General features: G+C 39.2%; 1 non-coding gene across 1 annotated transcript; it reads right to left on the bottom strand.

Annotated features, from left to right (window-relative positions):
* Nucleotides 1-217: 217 nt before the first annotated feature.
* trnas-uga (transfer RNA serine (anticodon UGA)) lies at nucleotides 218-299 on the bottom strand. Its single transcript has one exon. It is a non-coding gene; the product is annotated as a tRNA-Ser (tRNA).
* Nucleotides 300-9059: the final 8760 nt, after the last annotated feature.

Below are 9059 nucleotides of genomic sequence, written 5' to 3' on the forward strand. Positions count from 1 at the left end.
GAGACTACATTGGAGTTCCACACCAACACCTTAATTCCTGGGCCAACACAACTTATGGACAAAGCAGCTATTTCTGCATCAATTCCTAGGACTCCTACAGTTTCCCTGGCACAAAGTTGCAAATGGCATGGCAAGTATATGCGAAAGGAGACCTAGAGGACACCGTACACTCATTCTTCCAGTAAAGGAATTAGAACAGAAACACGTCATCTCCTTACGCTGCAAGCAGGAGTCGAACCTGCGCGGGGATTCCCCATTGGATTTCAAGTCCAACGCCTTAACCTCTCGGCCATTGCAGCTGTTGCATATGTTGGGCACTTGTGGGTTATGTCCTTGGACTTCTTCAAGCTCAATTATTAGTCCCCATGTGTCATTGATTCAGGGTTGCAAATGACCTGATATGCAAATTCAAAGAAAGGACTCTCCCGAATGGTCTGTTCACTATTTTAGCAAGCTAATGTCAATTCCAGATAAACAGGTGCTCAGAAGCTTGTCAGAGTATTAGACTGATGCACTACCTACTACACTAATGTGGCCTCCAAGGTCTTCCACGTGAAAACGTGGGACGGCTCAAGGTGGCTCACCAATTTTGCATGAACACTGCTTTTGTTTTTAAAAAATCACACCTAGCTGATATAGGTGTCATGTAAAGTTTTCACTGGCATGCTGTTAGTACAGGTGGGCAGAAATGCAAGTCAACAAAGATGAAACTTGCACATTGGAAATAAAGTAGTGCAGGATATCGCTTGACCTAAGTTGAATGTTGACAAGAGAGTGCAGCTCAGGACATTAATTTGCAATAGAATAATCAGACATATTGCAAACAGAGTCAAAGCCAAATTTGATAAAAATGCTGCATATGACATAACTCATAGTGTAGACAAATCTCGTGTTTATCACACAGGGATAGCCAAAATGATTTGAATATTTTGCATTTTTACAAGAATTCGAAAAGAAATACAAATCATAAGCCAGCACACCGACATTGTTAAAAGAGAAGAATGACGACTGGGTCAACATCACCAGAATGTGTTTAAAAACCTTTCTGTTGTAGGCACACTGATCCAAAATACTTCAAAACCTGTGGGATGAGTACATCTCAGTCAGTTTCTTTTAACCCACATGCACCTGTCCTTGTTAGTATAGTGGATAGTATCTCTGCTTTTCAGGTGGTAATCCTTGGCTTGATTCCCTGACAGGGAGTATTCCTATTCTTAGCGCATTGCAGACAAACCGGTGACTTGGCACCCTTTTTAGGAATGAAAACATTGAATCCTACACCCACAGTTGCTCTTGATTTTTCTACATAGATGAATCAAGTCACTAGCACATTGTGGATCAATAGTTTGATAAAACACCTGGGAGAGATTTTGGTGCCCAGTGTCGATGTTATCTCTAAGCAGACATGACAAAACATGCATACCATCAAGGCCAAGACTGAAGAGCATGGAAAGATTTTGTCAATTTCATAAACTACATCAAATGCTTTGCTGGTGTCAAATATTGCAATGACATTAAATATTGTGACTTGACTATGACTTGAAGGGTAGTACTTGGTAACTGTCCATCTTGACTTTAGATTATAAATATTCACTTATGACTGGTCTTGGGACTTGATTGTCAAGTCTTGAGATGTACTTGTTGCATTTACATTTACATTTATGGCATTTGGCAGATGCTCTTATCCAGTGCGCAGCTGATAAACTAGGTTTTGATCAAAGAGAGCCCACTGAGTTTCTTAGCCTGTGAAAAACACATTGGCAATGACTTGGCAAAATGTATGTTCAACAATGATTTGACCTAGCCATACCAAACTCAAAAGCTTTAATCTAGGCATATTGGACAGATGGATCGCACTGAGTTTGAAAGCCCTATCTTTAAAGTTGGTCATAGGGCGACCCTGTCCACTTCTCTGTATAGATAGACCTCATGTTAAGGTAAGCATTACCATAGTAAATTCCTTAAAATGTAACAAGCCAATTCTGGACCTGGAAAGTTTAGTTCCAAACAGAATGTAAAGCAAGTGCTAGATGAAATGCAATTTTTCAAGAATCTTAGAGCCAGCTGTATACTCTGTGAAAGACTGGATCACCAGGATAGGAAGTGGGCACTCTTGCTCTTTCTTAATTTGGACATCCCTTAGCAAAAATTTTTAAAAAGAGTGAGCATGCTCTCACCTCCCGCAAATAGTTGAAGTCGAAGTGGGCTTGTCTGGGAATTGAACACAGGACCTCTGAAGTGAGAATTATACCCCTAGGCCATCAAACCATAATTTAGCTCAGTATAGTCCTTTTTTGATTGGGCAGTGTTAAGAAACAGAATTGAGGTGTTTCTTTCAGTTGTGTTACTCTTTCATGAAGCGACACTAACATATGGTGCAAGACACCTGTGGATCCAAAGTAAGTATAAAGAGCTCGTTCCCGATTTGAACCCGGAATCTGTCACACCCTAAGCAAGGATCATACGCCTAGACCAACGAGCCCATTGCATTTGTTTACCTTTGGATTTTTGTCTCATGTCCACATTTGGACACCTTCTGCTCAATTGCGCATTCTTGACTTGTTACAATTTTCATTTTATTAATTTAGAGTTCTTTTGATGACTGATGACTTTGCAACATTGCAAGGTACATACTTGACAGGTATTATTCCTTGTCATTGATCTACCACTAGAAACAATTCAAAACATGTTTGCAAGACAATTAATTTGATTTGTGAGAATGGGTCAGTGTATAACAATGATGCAACAACTTGCCGGCATGTCATTGAAGGCTGAGGGAATGCAAGCCATCTGCTCTTTGTGACCTTCCACATGCTTAGCTATCTTAGGCATTCTTGAGAGACCTTAACATCAAAGGTAAGGCCATTTCAGCCCTTTGCTATGTTTTTGGCTCTACTGTTGTTCCACTACAGCTGACTTTACTACTTCACACAAATGGTACTAAAAAATGTGTCGGTAATGGGTACGGAAGCACAACCCAGTTCTGGTCCCGTAGTTCTTCCACCCTACAAAGTCTAGTTGCAAGTCTAATCTAACGTGAACGATACAGCATAGCCGCTGCATTGACAGCATATTTTAAATAGCATGTGAAAAAAAAAATCCTAAATCTTGCACACTAGTACTTTCAGGTCGCAACAACAATCTTGCTGGCTATAATATTGGCCGTGACCAGATGGAGCATTCCATGTGTTGCCAATGATACAGCAAAACACACTTTTTAAAAACCACTCAGGAAGCCTGCATGCCAACCCTTTAACATAACTCCACCAAACTCGCTGGCTATAAACTAGACCTTGGTCAGAGAGAGCTCACTGACGTTCTTAGCCTGTGAAAAACACATTGGCAATGACATGGCAAAATTAACTTTTTAGAAAACCGACAATGTATGTGCAGCAATGATTAAAAATCACTGATGGAGCCTGCGCGCCAGCCCTTTAAATAGCTCTTTGGGTTACCGCAGTCGTTAGATGCTTCCAGTTAGACCACCTAAAAAAGGATTGAACAAAGAAAATTGCTACTGTAAACATTGACATATATAACAAACAGCACAAAATCACACATTCCAATAACTTTGATCTGATATCGCATAGGTTTGTAGAGAATAGTCCCAATTGTAATATTATAAACCTTGGGCATTCCAAACAGTAAAAAAAATTACAAATCATGCAACCTTGAACAAATGTTAACCAAATTTAAACATACAACAATGCAGTAGAAAAAAAAAGGTTCTTTAACAAGGAGATTTTCACCAAAGAAGAAGCCATTCTTACTTCCTAGTGTGCTTCTTTTGAATATGTAGAACACAGATTACCTAAAACAATGTCACAGTGTTAAAAATGATAAAGTTGTGAAATGCCTGCAAAATGGGTTCAGCGCAACCTGCTGGTCAGAAAGTCTCCAGCCCCTTATATAGTGCAGAGCGAGACATAGCTGCTTTGGGTAGGTTCATATCCACGTCATATCCCAAGGTTTGTCTCATTATTTATTATGTTGAGTCTCACCTTTTGTGGTGGATTTCACCAATTATTTCTAATGTGGATACATTAGTATATCATTATAAGCAATCTGAGATGTAAAGCTAAGTGAATCACACATGCAGAATTTCTAACAATAACCTGTTTTGTATAGGCTGGCTAGCTGACCATTCAGTGAAATTAAATGTGGTTGCTGAACTTGTTGCAGGTGGGTCAATTTAATTTGACTTAATTGTGTTTCATTTTTAATTCAGCCACGTTCCATGACGCATAAATTAATCTGAGAATATTTTGTTCTAGCTGCAAGATAGCGCTGACTTATCCTAGCTATACTTTATATTTATCTTAAAATAATTGAGGTTCATCGCTAGAGGGTGCTGTTATTTATATGGTTTTTTGGATTATTGATCAGGTAAAAACTAAAATGGATGAGGTGGACTTTTTCTATGTAGCATATGGAATTTGAGTATATGAGTGAATGCTACTATGTAAATGTATAAGAATATGTAGATAAGATTATTATGAGATCATCCTTTATAATCAAACAAACAACTACACTATATGATTGTATTAAACAGCTACATGCAAAATCATCCTGGCTGACGAGGTTTTTCCACAATAATGGCTATTAGAATTGTCTAAAAAATTTGTTTCTGTAACAGATAGACGTGACAAGCCATTTTTCTGTTATCCAAAAACAATCAGAAAACATGGGTTCATGTACATTACCTTACTGATGTATATTTTAAAAGTATTCCAATACACAGATTAAATTTTAGTAACTGATAAATATATTTGACCTATGGATGTGTACTAGAAAATAAGAATCGTGACAAAACAAACCGATAGGTTATTGGCGCATGTATTTCATTTGAGGTGGTGTTGTATTCAGGATATGGAATCAATCTGACTCTGATGAGGAGTGGAACTCTGTAGCCCAGGTAGTTGTTCCAGCATCATACCAAATACACATATTATCACTAGCACATGACCATCCCCTGTCTGGACACCTAGGTATCAGAAAAAAGACAAAACAACAAATTCTACAACATTTCTTTTGGCCATCGATTAGAAGTGATGTTGGACACTGCCGTTCATGCCTTACATGCAGTGAAAACCAAATCAGGTCATTCCGTCTGTTCCTCTGTGCCCCATTCCAGCAGTTGGTGAGCCCTTTGAAAAGGTGTTGGTTGATTGTGTGGGCCCTTTGCCAAAGACCCGTTCTGGTCATTGCTACCTATTGACTATAATGTGTGCTGCCACCACGTACCCTGAGGCTATTCCCCTTCGATCCCTAAAATCAAAGAGCTGTTATTAAATTCTGCACTACCTTTGGATTGCCCAAAGTTATACAATCTGACCAAGGCATGAACTTTATGTTACACCTGTTCTCCAAGATGACAATTGAACTTGGTATACAGCACCAATTCTCCAGTGGGGAAAGCTTGCACTCCCAGACCCTTTCCTGAACGATCTACCTGCCACATAGCAGTGTCTTGTTTCATGTAGTGGAGAAAGCACATCCTTCTTACCTGCGTGATGTCAAGGGCATGTAAAAACTCTTCAACTATTGGACATTCATCTTAGCTCAGTGAAAATTCTGGAAGACTATTTCTCACATGCAAATTGCAGTGGTGTTTGCCTATGCTTCTCTTCCATGTCGTGTACCAGCATTCCAGGGACAGCACCATCTTTTCTCTTTAACTATAACTATAACACTTTAGCTATTACACTGTTCATTCCAGTGCCCACCCACCACAAGTCACTAACAAGATGATGTACTTGCAAGTAACAGCAGTAGTAGCAGCAGCATGACTCGTCTTCAATCTTCCAAAGTTCACACGTGTTACCCTGCTGCTGCGCTCCCTTCGTTTGCTTCCAGTAGCTGCACACATCATATTTAAAATCTTGATGCTCCCCTACAAAGCCAAAAATGGGCCAGGCCCTTGATATATTGAGTCAGTGGTCAAAGCCCGATTCATACCTCAAGGGCCTTGAACCTCAAGTATGGCTCGGCTTGAAATTCCATGCTCCAAGTCTGAAGGAAGACAAGCATTAAGACTCACAGATGGTGAAATGAACTTCCACTTGCTGTCCTGACAGCAGAGTTCCTTGCAGTCTTCAAACACAGACTAAAGACCCATCTATTCATGGAATCTGACAAATGACCCTGCTCCTATATTGAATAACTAAATTAACACTTATTGTAGGGTATTGTTTATTACACTGATGTTGTCTAACAAACTTTAGTCCTTATGCATTTTGTACTTCTAGGTAACAGCAGTGATCCTTTTATTTCTACAGTATTCTAGATCATTGGGATATTGGACTCTAACCTACTGTAATGGCTAGGGTGTATTCTATGAGTAAATGATAAAACCCTTTTGTAAGTCACACTGGATAAAAGTGTCTGCTAAATGCCTTAAATGTAAATTGTAAATGTAACAAATACATCTCAATACTTGACACTGTAGTCCCGAGACAAGTCAAGAGTGAAAATGTACAATCCAAAGTCAAGATGGACAGTTACCAAGCACTACCCTTCACGTAATTGTCAAGTCACCATGTTTAATGTCGTTACAATATTTGACACCAGCAAAGCATTTGATGTAGTTTATGAAATTGACAAAATCTTTTCATGCTCTTCAGTCTTGGCCTTGATGGTATGCATGTTTTGTCATGTCTGCTTACAGATAATGTCGCCACTCTTACAATGTGAATGTAACAAGTACATCTCAAGACTTTACACTCAAGTCCCGAGACAAGTCACAAATGAATAAATACAATCCAAATTCAAGATGGACAGTTACCAAGTACTACCCTTCAAGTCATTGTGCTAGTGTCTTTATTCATCTATGTAGAAAAATCTAATCTAATCTACTTTAATGACGACTGGCAGATGTTTATTTAAAGATACTGACTGAGATTTACTCCTTCACAGGTTTTGAAATATTCTGGATCAGTTTGCCTGCAACCAAAAGGTTTTTAAACATATTGTGGTGATGTTGACCCAGTCTTCATTCTCCTCTTTTAACATTGTCGGTGTGCTTTTTACAATGTCGGTGTATTTCTTTTCAAATTCTTGTACAAATGCAAAATACAGCATATACCTGTGTGTCACGTAGACTACATTGCTGTGTGAGGCACAGAAAGGTTCATTTGCACTTGGCTCACTCCTTTTGGAAGTTTGACTGTGTTATGATACAGATTTGTCCAGATTATTGGCCAGATTTGGGCATCATTCACTTTTTCATGTGGGCCAGAGCTCAGTTCTTTATGTGGCCAACATCATGGGTATAGGAAAATTGCTAACTGGGTTAAATCTTATTTTCAGCATAATTCTTGCAGATCCACTGTGCATGAAAGAAAATTGTGCACTTCTGAAAAGGTAGTAGGATGGTAAAATACTCTTAAATGTCTACTTGGTTCAATATTTATCACTACTTGAAGCTTTATAAAATACACAAATCAAATTGTTATCAGATCACTTCAGTAGATTCTGGAAGTTCTCTGTAGAAATTTGGAGTAATGGGATGGAAAAATCCTCTTAAATATCTATTCCTTACACTATATACACACACTCATGCTCTTGAATACACATACACATGTGCAAATTAGTTAATTCACATCTTAAGGTTCTGATCACAGAATCAAAATCAGAGTGAAAGAAAAGTTAGAGAAAATGTCTGTTTGAGAATATCCTATTTCAATGGGGAAGTTCATTAATTGTAGGGGAACGTTCTGGAAATGAATGTATAATCTATCCTCTCCTCATCTTGGTCAAGGCTGGTCAAGCTGCTGCAAGGCTGAGTGGAATCTTGGTCTGCATCTGAGTGTGTTTCAGTGCTTGGACTGAAATAGTTTACTCAAAGTGCTGAACCTTTTGGGCAGATCAGAAAAGTGCTGCTCATGGCTTGAGGGCTTGTAATTCCCAGCGTGAGGGTCTCCGAGCATCTCTCTCACCTTGGGTGAGGCGTCCTTGTGTAGGTAGTGATAGGGCTTTTTGCCACTGTTGTCACGTATGTTGCAGTTGGCACCATAATCACGCACCAGAACACTCAGGACTGATTCGGGCCTGTGAATAGCAGCGATGTGTAGTGGGGTGTAGCCCTCGTAGCTCTTGGTGTTTACATCAACCCCTGGCCTACCTTGCTGTGAAAGAAAAAGGATCTTGCGCATCATTTCGCTGTTTCCTTGTTTAGCATCCCAGTGAAGTGCTGTGAAACCAGACATGAAGTTTCTCCACTCTGCCAGCTTGATGTCCTGGAGCAGTTTGGTGTCTTTGTTGATGTTTTTCTGGGCTGGTGAAGCAGGTGCCACAGAGTGCCTCCGCTTGGTCATGGCTGATCTGTACAGGTCATATCCATCGTTCACTTCACTCAGTTTTCCATAACACTAAAGTATTATCATTGTTTTCCATAACACTAGTGGCATAACACTGCTGATTTTAGTTTTCTATATAATTTTTTCTTTGCTGTTCCACATTTTTCGAGTGTGGTTTGAAAGCAGTTGGTAACACTCCTTTAACCAGGACCCGACACAGGACCTGTCACTAGTTCACAACAGACAGTGATATAGTTCATTCAACTATATAACAACTTAAATGATCTGCAGTAGGGTTTTTATTATATGTTAGCCAGCATAAAGTACTCTGCTCAGTCAGTTTATTTGTCATGTACTTAACAAAGACAGGCTTCCCACTAGCGATCATTTTTGAGGACTTTTCCAAGACATTTTTATGATGGTCTAGCTAGCTGGTATGGCAAACAGGGTTAGGGTTAGGGTTCTTCACCGAAACCTACAATTTTGCATAGAGACAAATTTAGATTGTTGATACATACCTAATGTAGGATTCAAAGTTTGGTGTACCATTAGGTTCACTTAGTGATGGAAACAAACTCAGGTCCCTTTGTATGAGAGACTTGTAAAAACAATATAAGCCAATGTAACCCAGAGAAAATGGAGAAAAGGACCCAAGTGCACAACAGTTCACAGAGATTTGAGGTTTGATAAATTACTTACAGGAGGTTTAGAACATTTCAAGGTCTGTAAGTTTGGCTCATTAGGACATATAGAATTATAGAT

The sequence above is a fragment of the Electrophorus electricus genome, chromosome 15 (genome assembly GCF_041902795.1).
Source record: "Electrophorus electricus isolate QZ-2024a chromosome 15, ASM4190279v1, whole genome shotgun sequence".
Classification (NCBI taxonomy): domain Eukaryota; kingdom Metazoa; phylum Chordata; class Actinopteri; order Gymnotiformes; family Gymnotidae; genus Electrophorus; species Electrophorus electricus.